General features: G+C 35.0%; 1 pseudogene; it reads left to right on the top strand.

Moving 5' to 3' along the window:
- Positions 1 to 14,520, top strand: part of LOC120623501 — a 79,668-nt pseudogene that overhangs the window by 291 nt on the left and 64,857 nt on the right.

Genomic DNA, 14,520 nt, shown 5'->3' with positions numbered 1-14,520 from the left:
TATAATATCTTTTACAATTCCTTTATAAATTTTCTACAAAAAGTTGGTCACCTATGATGGAAAACATAAGTTAAATTTGCGAACTCAATGTAAAAGCGACACATTTTAATCAGCGGATTATAGTACCACTTATTCTTAAAATACCAAGTGTAAATGCTGACCTGCCTTTAAAAAGCCAATATTATATTTCACTGAAATAGCAATTTATATTCTTACATTACTTTAAGTAGTATGCGTAAATCTTATTAAATAAAACTCAAAACGCGAATCTCTCTTAAAAGTGTAGCTAGTAATTTATTAAATTGCAAATATTGCGCCGTGAAAATGGGGTCATCATTCGCCATCACCATTTTGCCATTTTAGTCAGTATAAAAAAAGTTTAAGTTTAAAAATCGAATTCTTACTAAAAAAGTTTCAGACACATCATAGTTATTTGTGACAAATTCTACCTAGTAATCTTTCTAAGTGAACACTTTTTAATTTATGAAATTGCTTTTAAAGCTTCACAAATAGAAATGCGGAGTGTTATTTAAATATGAAGCTCAGTCTATTTCTTCATATTTTACAAAAAATATACTTAGTACTTCTTTGAGAGGCAAGGTCTACACCAACGGGTAAACGCCGTTCAGCTGCCTACGTAGTCATTAAAATTATAGAGACATTACCGCCTCTAAAGATACGCATAAAATAAAACTTGAACCCACTATAAATTTTTGAAATAAGAATACCTGCATTAAAACTTCAAAACAGTTCTTGGAAGTGATATACTTCAAGCAGCTTCGATATATATTTATAATATCTAACACTGCATGTAAGCAAGATCATAAATATTATCAACCCATTACGGCCGATTTCTCACTACTAAGAATCTCTCAAAATGAGAAGAGTTTAGACTAAGGAGGCTAAGTGCGGATTGGTAGAGCCTTTGAAAACATCGTGAAGAACTCCTCGGCATGCAGGTTTCCTATGTTAAACCTCCTTTCACCGTTAAAGCATTATATGGAATTGATTAAAACGCACATAAGATAAGAAAGATATAGGTCCGAAAAGATATAGGTCCCTGGAAACAAAGGCAGAAGTCTTAACGACTAGGATTTCAGCGCTTTCCGAAAATTCGGAATTTTCATTAGCTTAACATATGAAGTTTGAAATTCATTTATTATGATAAGATTACTATATAATTGGTACGATGAAGCAATCGTCTGCGTTTTTATCTCATACAAGAGATAACAATTAATGTTAAATTGTAAAACGTTTATATTGATGTTTGAAAAAGCAACTGATAATTTTCTCGTCGTCTTCTTCACACAAACACACTTGACCGTGCCTTTATAAAGTAGATAAAATTCAAATTGAGATTTAAAATTAATTTATTTCAAGTAAGTAAGGCCTACTTCAAATAAATTAATTTTCCATGTCAATTTGAACTTTATCTGTTTAGCGAAACACAAATATTCCGGAGCTTTTGAGTCATGGAAACAAAACCGAATAGAATGTGCATTTTACTCATTTCATTTTGGCTTTTTGGGGACCGAGTTCGATCTTCGGCACGCACGTCATTCGTATTTGTGTGTATGCAGCGATTATAAATATATCACTTAAATAAACAGTGACCAAAAAACATGCCTGAGAGTTCTCCATAATAAGCGGGTGAAGTCTAATAATCCGCACTTGGCGAGGTGGTTTCCTGCGGCCTAAACCCTTCTTTCTCATTTTGAGAGGAGACCGTGTCCTGTAGTAGACCGGTACCGAGGTGTTAATGATGATGGTGATGATGATGAATGTTAGCTATTGGATAAAAGCAGGCGTTACTTTGCGGTAATCCATGATATATTATGAAAATTAAGCTTAATAGCTTTTTAAATTACACCATACAGATTCTCCGCGTAAAGCAGGAGAATCTGTATGGTGTAATTTGTAATTTCTTCAATCCTTATACTCCACACCAAACAGATCTTCGGCAATGTACCCTCTACGCACGTTTCGCTCGAAAACCGGAGCATACTCAGGAGATGTTGACTTTACAATGATTCATTGTAAAGTCAACATCTCCTGAGGTAACTTCTCCTGCTTTTCGCGAAGTATAGCAAATTAAGCTTAATTTTCATAATATCAACGTTAGCTAGCCAATTCGGCAGGGTGATTACGTATCTCGCGATAGGCTTGCGACAGGCGTAAATCTTGCAATCACTGCTGTCAAACGTCACTTTTCCATACAATAAGTAAACAAAACTGTCGCGAGATACGTAATCACCCTGCGGAACTCATCCTCTTTTAATTTAATAGTAGATATCAGAAGTTGAATCCATCGGTTAAAAGTGAATCGTTAGATTCTAAGTTTCGTGTAATTGCCTGCCACTAACTATCAACGTTAACACGAACGGTGTTGGTATGAAGTTTCGTGTATTAACTGGATAAAGTCCAAGAGATGTACGTCCCTTTGTGCTACGATTTATATAAATAAAAAACACTTCGAAAACTTTTACCTTAATAGTTTGCATTAGTATACAAGTATTACATTATATACATTCAAGCAGATGGAGTTATATTATTAGGAGAGCCGTAGCTTAGTGGAAAAGCGCTAAGGCCGAGATTGTCAGAGAGTCGCAAGTTCACATCGTGTTTTTCAAAATTTTTATAAGCATTTTAAAATTATAAAATTTATGATGATTACCGTTAACTTCATGAATTTGGTTAATTGAATCGGCCATCGACCATTGCTCTTTTTGGCACAAACTAACCGCTGCTAACTAACTAAGAGCCGTAGGCAAACATGTAAATCATCATAGAAAAATTTGGCCTCCGTCTCCGAGTCTATAAAAACTTCAAACCGAAAGCATTTGAAATGTTAGTAACTAGAACACGTTATTGACCCCGATTCGGACCGAGGCAAAAATGTATATCCGAGTGAGATATCGACAGCTTTTATGCCTCACATATGAATCAAGGAATACTTAATCAAGAAATACACAGTGACTTTTTAACGTCGACCAACGACAGCCTTTTTATTATATCTACACTAACTCTAAGCAATTATAAAAATAACTGAAGTTTACTACAGTTATCATAGTAAATTAAAACATAAATTTCTGCATTTAGATATTTGGAAGCAGCTGATCAAAAGATCCGATTATCATAGAATATTTTTGTCTGCTGCATGAAACGTCCACAATTAATAGAATGAATACAGCCGCCGCACCGCGCCGCTTACGCACGATATAGGATGCTTCTTATAACCAAACTATAAATTTAATAATCAATTTTTTTTTTTTATTTGCCGTAGAAAGAAACCCACCGCGCTGCTCCAATAGGTTTGTAGGGTGTATTATCAAAAAGACCGACTTCTTAACGACGGCACTTTCGGTGGCACACTGGGAAAACAAATTTCATAAAATTTTGAAACGGAAATGTACAACACAATTCTTGTACGTTACAAAAATCAAAACTTAATGCAAATAACAAAATTAAATGGCAAAATTGATGTGAAATCAGCTGGTGTACTCTGTCCTTATCAAGTGTATATGTTACCATGCCACATGAAGACATAAATTAGAATATTAATAACATAAACTAAAAACCTAAATGTAGAAACAACCCTACTATCGCAAAATTGCTGAACACCTTTATGGAAATCTGATTCATCTTAATGGCATTAATTCAATTTAAATAATCCACTGGGGAAAGATATCCTTACCCCAAATTCATATTGGCTAAACTCGCCATAGGACCAAATTTATGAGTCGTAAACGCGGAGATGGCAGTCTTCCAATTTTTAACGTCATCCGCTGACTTAAAGCTGTATGTTCGAATCTTATTCCAACCATTCGATAAGTCTGAACTTTAAGCAGAGGTCCATATCTCTATTACTTTTTTTACTTATAATATTACTAGATGAGTATTGCCTAATCTTGCAACTCTCGGTAATGCAGCAACTTCTTTTCAGTTATACACAGTGCGGTATTGGGGTATTTACCGGAGGTTTGGTTTGTGGTTCGTGGGAAATTCTAATTTCAAAATTTTTTTGGTATTCTCTTGTAGGCTTAGGCGGTGGCCAGTTACGATCGTACTGACAAAGTACTGACACGAAGTGATTTTGAAACGAAGCCGATTACAGCGGATGGCGGATAGCGGTTACGCTATCCTACTAATCGGCTGATACCACCTAAAACTGCATTATCACTTACTTAGAGATTGCAGTGAAGGGCATCCATTGGGATATATAATTATTGAATATCGATGAAATTAAATTACCTACACCTAGCAAATCTGTATTTGAAAGACCGCCTATTAATACATTGCTGCTTGAAAGTAGTACAACCTAACAAACATTCAGTTTTTACTATATAAGTACACCCCTAGCTAGGTATTCTGTGGCGCAAGAGATAATATATTGCTTTTGTTAATTTAGCAAGTAATCCATGCTTGTGACATTCAGTTCCCAGGGTAATTGTAGCACGTCACTTCATTTAGAATTACCTACGTGAAGTTTTAAGAGCTCGTACAGATGAGGCGTTTTCGACTCGAGAGAAATCGATGTGCCACCAGTTCATTTTATTCCGTCCATATTCAGTCGCGTGTTTTGCTGATCTAATCAAAGTAGCGTGTAAGCTTCTGGTACCTCTACGAGATTACCTCAAGATTTCCTCATGTAGGGCTAGCATGCACGCCACGAGAAGGACTCATGGCTACCCATTATAACGTCTATCTCGATAGAAAAAATTCAAGACGCGCGGTAAAGATAAAAATCTCGTGGCGCGGATGCTAGCCCTACTGGTCAGCTATGGTTAGACAAAGATAATTACGGGCAGTAAGTATTTTGAAAACAGTAAATACACTTATCGGAATATAAACAATACAAAACTGAACTTGTGTTTTCCTAGCGTTAAAATTGTGTCTGTTTATTTTTTATCTAGGTCCGACTCAACTGCTTTATCGATCTTAATGAAATTGGGCACGGATATAGCTCGCATCCCGGAGACAGACTAAAGATTCATTCATTCATCCGAGAAAAGGAATGGTTTCTATGGGATTCATATAGACAGTAATTGTTTTGTTAATAGATCTTACATATGTTTGGCCGCTGAACCAATCTTATCGTAATTGAACACCGTAGTAGTAGAGTATTTTTTGTGACAGAGCTCGACCACGAACCAGAGACCGGAAGTACTCTGGTTGCGATGCTGTATCCCGGTCTGGTTGCCGGTGTAATTACAGGCACAAGAGACTTAACACCTTTGCCTCAAATTGATGGACACAGGGCGGCATGCTGCAGGACGTGCTCCGTGCATGCCCTGTGAAGTGTTGCTTTTTTTTATAGGCGATAATATTCCACTTACCATAAGGATGACCATCTGCTGGGTCTGTCAATTATTGCTATAAAAAATTGTGTAGTTTGCACCCTGGAGAAAAAGAAGAATACTTTTAAATCCGAGAAGTTGAAGCTTACACATTTTATTAACGCTACGGTTACATACTAAAATATACGCGGGGCACGACGAGGGGCACAGCTAGTGTTTTATACATACTTTGAGTCGTCACAGTATAAACTACGTTTAAATATTAATTTTTAAGAAGAAGAAGAAACTCTTTGTTGTACGTATAGGAAAACAAACAGTAAAAGATTACAGTAAAACACAATGACAGGCAACCTTTGTATACAGGACTTATAGCAAGAGAACGGGATAGTTCCAAGAGTGTTGTAATATATACATAAATACCAGAATGTACACATACAAATATATACATAATTTAAATAAATATCAAAATTATATCGATTGCAACCGTAAACAAGCTGCAACCGATTGTCTGACTTAATTTAGCCAAACGTGCGAATCTACTGTCGCATGAAACGCTTCGTTTAAACAACCTCTTTATTTATGATTTATATTACCACAAACGTGCTTAAAATATCAACTAAATACTGGTGGAATTCTAATTGTCACCCGGCATAATATAGCCCACGCGACGTGACGTTCTGTCGGGTATTTCAAATTTATTTCTCTTTATGGAAATAAATTTGAATTGATTTTATTTCATAGAGTCTAATATATACCCTGCCCATAAAACCTCAATGTGTACTAAAAATCACATATTCGCAAATAAAGTAGAATACATTATTGGCTACCCTTTCAATACAGGCGGTTTATGAATGCAAGTAGGTAAACCCAAAAGGGTATTTACCCTTAATAAACCCTATTGCCTTTTTTTTGAATCAGAGGTCCTGAACTGTAATTCTGATTTGATATAACCATTTCAAATATTCTTTTGAATGGGTAGATGATGAAAAAGTATAAACCGCATTAGAAAGTAAAAAAAATACCTAATGGTGACAAAAGGTTGTTTTTTTTTTGTGAATTTACGCACCAAGCAGATAGTAAATTCTGTTAGGAAGTTTTATACCATAACTTTTACACAGCGCTACACTTCGCTGAGCATACATTTTTTTTTACCTGGGGAAATCCTAGGGGAGGCACTGTGATTATGTCGGACTTGTACCGACTTAAACTTCACGGTGTTCCTACCAGTCGCCTGCGGGCTGGGGAGGACACATGTGACGAAGAAAGAGTCTTTGTCACATGTGCCCTCCTGCACTATAATATTTCTTTCGAATCATTGAAGATAATATAATAATAAATAAAAAATAAGTAAAGAAATCTTTAAGGATGGCAATAGTAAAAACTGTGCTGCATGTACCACCGCCCACCTCCGAGTAGTACACTAATTATACAAATGTTCCACTAGATTTAGTGTATTTTATATGCATGTGTTTTGTGTGTGTGTAAATGCGTGTGTGTGTGCGTGCTTGTGCAAGCATGTGTGTGTGTATATGTGTGTATGTGTGTGTTTGCGAGTGTGTGTGTTAGCGTGCGTGCTTGTGCGCGCATGTGTGTGCGTGAGTGTGTGTGTTTATTGTTATATTTATATTATCGATATGTACCCTACCACGGGATGACTATGCATGCCATATATTTATAATAAAATTTTGACATGTAAATATAATCAGTATTATATTATTTATTTGTGGAAAAATATATATTTTCGAGAGCTTTCAGCTGTAAAAGAAATACTAAGTATTATTCGGCTTCGACATATTAAATTATAAATAACTGGAAACTTATGCATGATATAATTTAATTATAAATTCCTGGTTGGGTCTCGGGGTGCAGTTTAAATATTTTATTTGAAATAAGATAGAAAAAGAAGTAGGCGTGGAAAATTGTAGGCATGGAAAAATGTAGATCAACTGATCTACATTTCTCCATGACGTTCCATTTTTAATAATAAAAAGTGTTTGTAAATATTTTTTGATCATAGGTTCCCACGAGAACCAAAACAATTGTCAGTTTAGCCATTGGAAAGCGTGCAAGTACATAAATAACAGAGAACACAACGTTTATTTCACACATTTTGATAATTGAACTATCAATAGCATATAACAGTCCACTGCTGGGCTCACCCAACGGTTGGGTTTGCCCATAACCACCACACTGGGCAGATAGGTGGGCTGGCAGGTTGGTGATCGCATAGTAGTAGTATAAAACTCTTCCTGATTATAAAATAAAAGCACACATAGACACACGCACACACACTCACAAATGCAAATACAAACACACACACACACACACACACACACACACACACCCACTCACATATTTGCATGCTTGCATGATTGATTTTGAAAATTCTAAACATTAAACAATAAATAGTATAAAATTATAAAATGTAATAAATTGGTTAAGTCATGTTATCAGTTTATGTGTAACCTATGTATCGGAAAGAGCGAGTCCTCGAAATACAGGATTTTTACAAACTTAAATGGAGGTCTTAGTCTATTGTTTTGTAATGAAATTGAGATAACAAATAAATTCTTTTTAATTTTTTTTTCATTTTCATAAAATACACTACTTGCCCTTCTCCGTTATATTCCATTAGTCGCCTCGCACGACACCCGCGGGAAAAGGAGGGATGGTGACGAATGTATTCTGATTTGCCGTCACCACACAGCAAATCTATTAATTACTTTACATTAAGAATAGTTAGTTAATGTCACTTGAGACGACCTCTGGAAACCAACGCTCGATTGGCTATAGGGGTTCAATGGATCATCATATACTGCACAGAATATCTCATCTGCGAATACTTTTACATGACCTATTAATACAACTGATGTTATAAATGTAAAAATGCGCATATATAACATATTATACACAATTTACGTAATTTTTCTGAAGTATTATATCGTTCGTCCTTTCATAACTTTTTTGCGCAAGCTATGTTTTAGGAATATAAAAAAAAACAGGGAGTTAATAGATTTAGCGTTCCGATACGACGCAGCGTAGAAACCCATTGAGGAGAACCTTACCCCAAACGGATTGGCCTGCTACCATCTCAGACTGTCTCATCACTTACCGCCAAGGAAAATAAGTACAGGGCTAACTTGTAGTAAAGTAATAAAGTAGTAAAAAAAATATATATAGGTAAAAGTATAGTACACGCCAAACTTGTAGTGGAATAAAAATAAATAGCCATAAGTATAACGTGGGAGTAGGCACAGATAGTATTGAATTAATCTGTGCTAAGTATGGAGTCAAAAGATGTACGATAAAAGTTCGAAAAACTTCTTCTGTGATAGTTAAAGTCGATAACACGACCCTGCCGGCAAAGTTGTAAAGCGATCCGTCTTCCATGTTAGTATTGCGAGTTTTTAAGAAAGCGATAACCTTTCATAGGCATTTGATATTATATCTGGATAGGCAGACATCCTTCTCAATACGAGAACTATTAGGCCTAACATGCACAGAGCTAGAAAGTTATCTCTCTATCTCGTCTATCACTACAGAAAAAAGAGTAACGGGTAGAGATATTTATCTCGTGGCACTCATAATTTTACGTGCCATAACTAACACAAATCTAATCTTACATGGAATTCTTAGAGTAAAAGAGAAAAGTTAAAGTCAAAGTTAAAGTGTATTTTAGATTAGTAACATATAAAATCAATGCAATTTTGTATGTCCATATTGTAAAACTATGTGTATGTTTGTGCAGTTATTTATTATTTATTAGATGCATTAATAGAACCTATTAAATACCAACTAAGTAATGAAATTTTCACTTTAATCAATAAAATAATAAATTCAATTAAATGGCAATGGAATGTGGAAAATAATTTTCAAAGAAATTCCACAATTGGCAATTAGCAAACGCTAATGACTGGTGATAAATTATAAAGGAATGAGCCGAAATATGATTTATTAGAAACTTCCAATTATTTTGCTAGCACCACGATTTTATATATTACTAGCTGTCGCCCGCGATTTCGTCCGCGTTTTCTTGCCATATGGCATATTTTTATGTTGTGTACTATTGTTAAGAAAATCAGGTGTAGTTTTAAACCGTTTCAATTATATTTTGAGATAGCTTGAGATAGCTTCTGCATTTAATGTCTCATCCGATGTTCATACGCTGTGTGCAAGCTGTATGTGCGAGCTATTCATAACCAACAGTAGGTATTGTGGAGGGGCTTCTAAAGCAAATAACCTACGTCCACGAAAATTTTTTTTTTTATAAATAAATAAATAAATATACTACGACAATGCACACATTGCCAACTAGCCTCAAAGTAAGCGTAGCTTGTGTTATGGGTACTAAGATGACTGTTAAATATTTTATGAATAATATACATAAATATTACAAACACCCAGACACTAAAAAAACATTAATGTCCATCACACGAACATTTTCCACTTGTGGGAATAGAACCCACGGCCTTGGACTCAGAAAGCAGGGTCGCTGCCCACTTCGCCACTCGGCCGTCGAAGTCAAATTGTTCGTGGTCCCTTCTTTTAGCACTGTTGCACGAAGCATCGCGTTCATTAGCGTCATTCAACGCCCTCTTGGAAAGCATGGCTCAAGTGGATCAATTCCATGGTGGTTGTTCCGTGAATTGTTGTGCTACTCTGAGACTATTAAATGACCTTTATTTCAATATTCGCAGAGTACCACTACAGTACACTTTATTGATATCATGTCCTGTTTAATGTCATATTTTATTTATTTGTTTTATAGCTATCCATAAATAATATGCCAAAGTAACAAGATTTAAAATAAATTAATTAATTTGTACTAAATGCCACCAGGTATGGTTTAACGGTGGAGCCGAACATAGGTAATAAACAAACAAGAAATAAACAGACAGACTCACGCATTTAAATATTGGTCCGGATTTGGTAAAGGCTTATCAAATCGGAGCAGAAGATACAGGATTATCTAAAATTATGTTATAAATTTGTATGCTCAATTAATTTCTGTATCGCTTAATATATTATAATAAACGCCCCATATAATAATTCACCCCTGACATCGTAAACGACCGCGCTCTACCTATGTCGGGTTGTCGAGTTTTATGAATCCATAATCTGTTTATATATTTTAATACACCGTACAGAGAGCTGAGCAACTGCGATAAGCTCGGTTATACCTATTTGGAGAGATTGGCTGACCCAGTTTTACAGATTTTTTAAATAGAATGCTGATATGATGGGATTTAATACAATAATTCTTAATAAATAATACAACACATATATATATATATATATATAATAGCGGACACCAGCGCCATCTGTCGGGCTAATTTAAGAATCTAAACCATCCAGGGTGCCACCCAAACGTATACCAAAAAATTCATTAAAATCGGTGCAGCCGTCTAGGAGGAGTTCAGTGACATACACACGCACACAAGAAATATATATATAAAGATAACTAAATAATATAATTGTTATATATGTATATATATATATATATATACATATATAACAGTAACCTAACCTAACCTAATCCACTACCGAGATTGGAATTCAAAACTTCTTTATTAACGTAGACCTATCACAGGCACTTATGAAGCGTTCATAAATATAGGCCTACATAATTGAAAGGTGATGGTAATAACTACGTTCGCTAACTTAAACCAAAAGCTTAGTGTTTCAAATGCGACCTGGTCTAACAAAGACCAACAACAAATTTAACCGGCTAAAACAATAGACCAACCGACATCGTCAACAAATTCCTTGATAACACCATTAAACAAATCGCAACTATGTCAAGCAGATGAGCGTAGCTTAAACTTTGAATCACTAAACACTCAGTGAATGTATGAGGATATATTATCAAAAACGATACATGCCTCGAAAACCTACTACAGACATGTGGTGGAGGATTTAAACTCAAGGCTATGTGAATTGACGCGGTGTGGAAGAAGGGTGAAGGATGCAATTGAAAACATTGGCGATGCAAGCGGGTCAGAATGCTGGTTGTCTGAATTGTCTGTGATGAACTCTTTCTTTTTATAGTGCATACGAGAAATGGACCTGAATAAGATCTGTCGAACCATTCCACGATAAATGTAATTTCCTATATCGCATCATTTAAGCAGCATATATAACAGATGTCTATGACTCATCACCATCATATCAATCTATTACCAGGGCACGGATCTCCTCCCACAATAAGAAAAGGATAATGCTATAGTCCACCACGCTGGCCCAGTGCAGATTGGTAGACTCCACACTGTTCATGGTACAGGGCGCTTAATAAACGTTTAAATCGGGATTGTTTTTAAATTACTGTTTAAATTACACCCTTTACATCCTAAATAACATAATAGGCGTCATTATTTTGAAACAAAATGTCAAAAATATTGAAGTAAAATTGCTAAAAGCGTATAATAACGAGCTCTGGGGCTTGTGCACAAAACTTAGAACATACAGAATTCTCATACAGCCATTATTGCATGCAGTGCATTATGTCCAAAAACAGTGAAAACCCGCACATCTCATCCGCGGAATTTTCCTAGCTCACAAACTTTTTCGCATTAAGGTTAATAAAGTTAATGACGTTAAATATTAATATAACTGTCAACTGCTCAATTGAATGAAGTGACTAACCGCATGTTCGATAGACTCTACTAAAGTGGAGTGGTTTTTGATGCTTTAATATTAGTCGATTTCTGTATGTTGTTAAATAAAAGTTCTACATCTAATTCAATCAAGATCAAGACTATGTTAGTTTAAAGAAAATAAAGCTACTAAAAAGCCCTATAGTTATACAAGCATCTGGAAGCCAGATAATTAAGCCGAACCCTTAAGACACTTACTTAAATACACTAGATGGGTGTCGTCAAGTGGACACGAAGACAAACTTTGTTAATTGACGAATTTAATATAACGAATGATTAAATTTAAACAGTTATAAATTAATTTATACATTTATAGTAAACGTTAGAGAAAATATATAGATTCAAGAAGCATCTCGACGCAGACGTGCCTTTTCGAAAGAGGTTTTTGATTCAATTAATAGCAAATAAGATTTAAAATTGTGTTATAGGCTTTGATTAGATAAATAATACTCGTATTCAATACCATCGTTTAATAGTGCATACGTTTAGTACAAGAAATATAAGTTTTTAAGAGAACGTGTTAAGTCAAGAGTAAAATTTTATGGATAAAAACCTATTGAATTTCTCTTCTCGATCAAGTACGACAGCTCAATTACTTTCAGAAGGGATTACTACATAACCACATGTTTAAAGCACATAATCATGACCCAATTGTCGGTTTGTCATCCAATTCAGTGGAGTAAACCTCTCAAAGGAGGTCGTAAAAGACAATATAGAGTGGCCATTTTCTTTTATCCGGCTACATTGTCTTGACATTTATGATACCACTAACTTGCATACGGATTGAACCGTTTAGGTTTTCGTGGAGGTATTTTGAATATCCATATGCGTTCATATTTATACTCTATACTAATATTATAAAGGAAAAACATTTGTTTCTTTTTTTTAATCAAAAACTGCAGTTTATTTAAAATTTTATAGTCGTATTCAAATAAACTTTGATCCTAAACTTAAAATACGTGTTAAATCTGCGGCCGGCTCCCTATGCACGATTTCGTGGATGAGGGAGGGGAATTTACCATTTTTGACATCAGTTACTAACGCGACTCATAGTATAATGTATGCATTATATTAATGCGGAGAACAGCTCCTTCTTGAAAGTTATACGTCAGTGTTTTTGGATAGATGCTGACGTTACTTTACTGAATAGTATCATAAACAAGCAACTTTAAGCTTAATTTACTATAATCTTCCACTGACACACTCTAAAAAAAATGGTTATTCCTAACAAGATAGTGTTTGTTGTGATCAAGCATCTTGATTCCATACGAGCCTAACAAGAACATAGATACATCAAATAAGATGATAATGATTGTTTATCATAATTCAATGGACTGGGCAACTGTATTGCTCCTATTATTGTTACTTAACTAAGGCATATTCTTAACTGATTCAATTTACGTACTTGTTTAAGCTAAATAATTAAAAATGTTCTAATTATACAAAGAAGTAAATAATAATAGAAACAACGTATTTATTTGTTAGAATCAATGAACATACCTACATTGTTAGCTCAATCTATAATGAACTTGCTGCTATAACTAATCAGCTTTTGTTGTTATGTTTATTATCATAATTGTTATAATTTATATAACGTCAACTAAGAGGAAATCTCTCTTAGTTGGCTTTCTTTTTTTAGAGTGCAGATAAACCTATAGAACTATAGGTGATGTTGGCAGTTGGTTCGCAAACACAGTCGAGAGTCCCTAGCGCTGTTTCAATCACATTGATGATCGACGAAATAGGTTCGACAAAAAGCGGTATAGCCATATACACCTATCAAATTTAATAACTGGCAATTACTCGTTTTAAAGTAGCAACAACGTCGTCAAAAATTATGATATTCATAATAGGAATATCTACCAATAAATAGGGGAACATTAAAGTGGTCCCGAGGCCACTGGTTCCTAGGCTTGGTAGCCCTTTTTTTGTCGTGGTGGAAAAGTTTTATGGCTACCTCTGTCCTTTTGGGCGTGCATAGAGGGTATGGACAGGGTATGCAGATGATATAAAATGAAGAAAACCTCCAGTACTCCATAAATACTTGAGGGTAGGCTTTTTATAACTCTTACAATGCATATACTTAAGTTTTTCATAATTCTTACTGGAAATTTTCTATGTAATGCACGCCACTGCGTCCGGAGAAACGTTGTATACTTCCCAGAAAGGGCACGGTAGCCGTAATATTTCATGTGTAAGACTCAGGACTGAGAATAGAGGTCGTCGTTTAGTAACTGAAAGGCCTTAATTACAGCCAGTGGATCTCATACCATCCAATTTATTTTTGGAATTCCGTTTTTTATCACTTTAAACTCATTGCAACAACAATCATTTTAACAAGGCACAAGTCTCATATCGGAGTGCGAAGCGTTTGGGCCTTTATCCACCAAGCTGGTTAAGTACGATGTTCATAACTCCTAAAAGAGAAACATGCCGGGAATTAACTCGGTAACCCCGAAAGATAAGACGAAGTCCAATCCATGCGACTATTATCTTATTTATATCACTACGTAAACTAAACAATATCTAGGATCTACTTTAATCTAATGAATTTCTTTAACTAAATTATG

Source organism: Pararge aegeria, chromosome 4, assembly GCF_905163445.1.
Source record: "Pararge aegeria chromosome 4, ilParAegt1.1, whole genome shotgun sequence".
Lineage (NCBI taxonomy): Eukaryota > Metazoa > Arthropoda > Insecta > Lepidoptera > Nymphalidae > Pararge > Pararge aegeria.
Note: the sequence above shows the minus strand (reverse complement) of the source record. Positions and strands in the feature narration are given on the sequence as shown.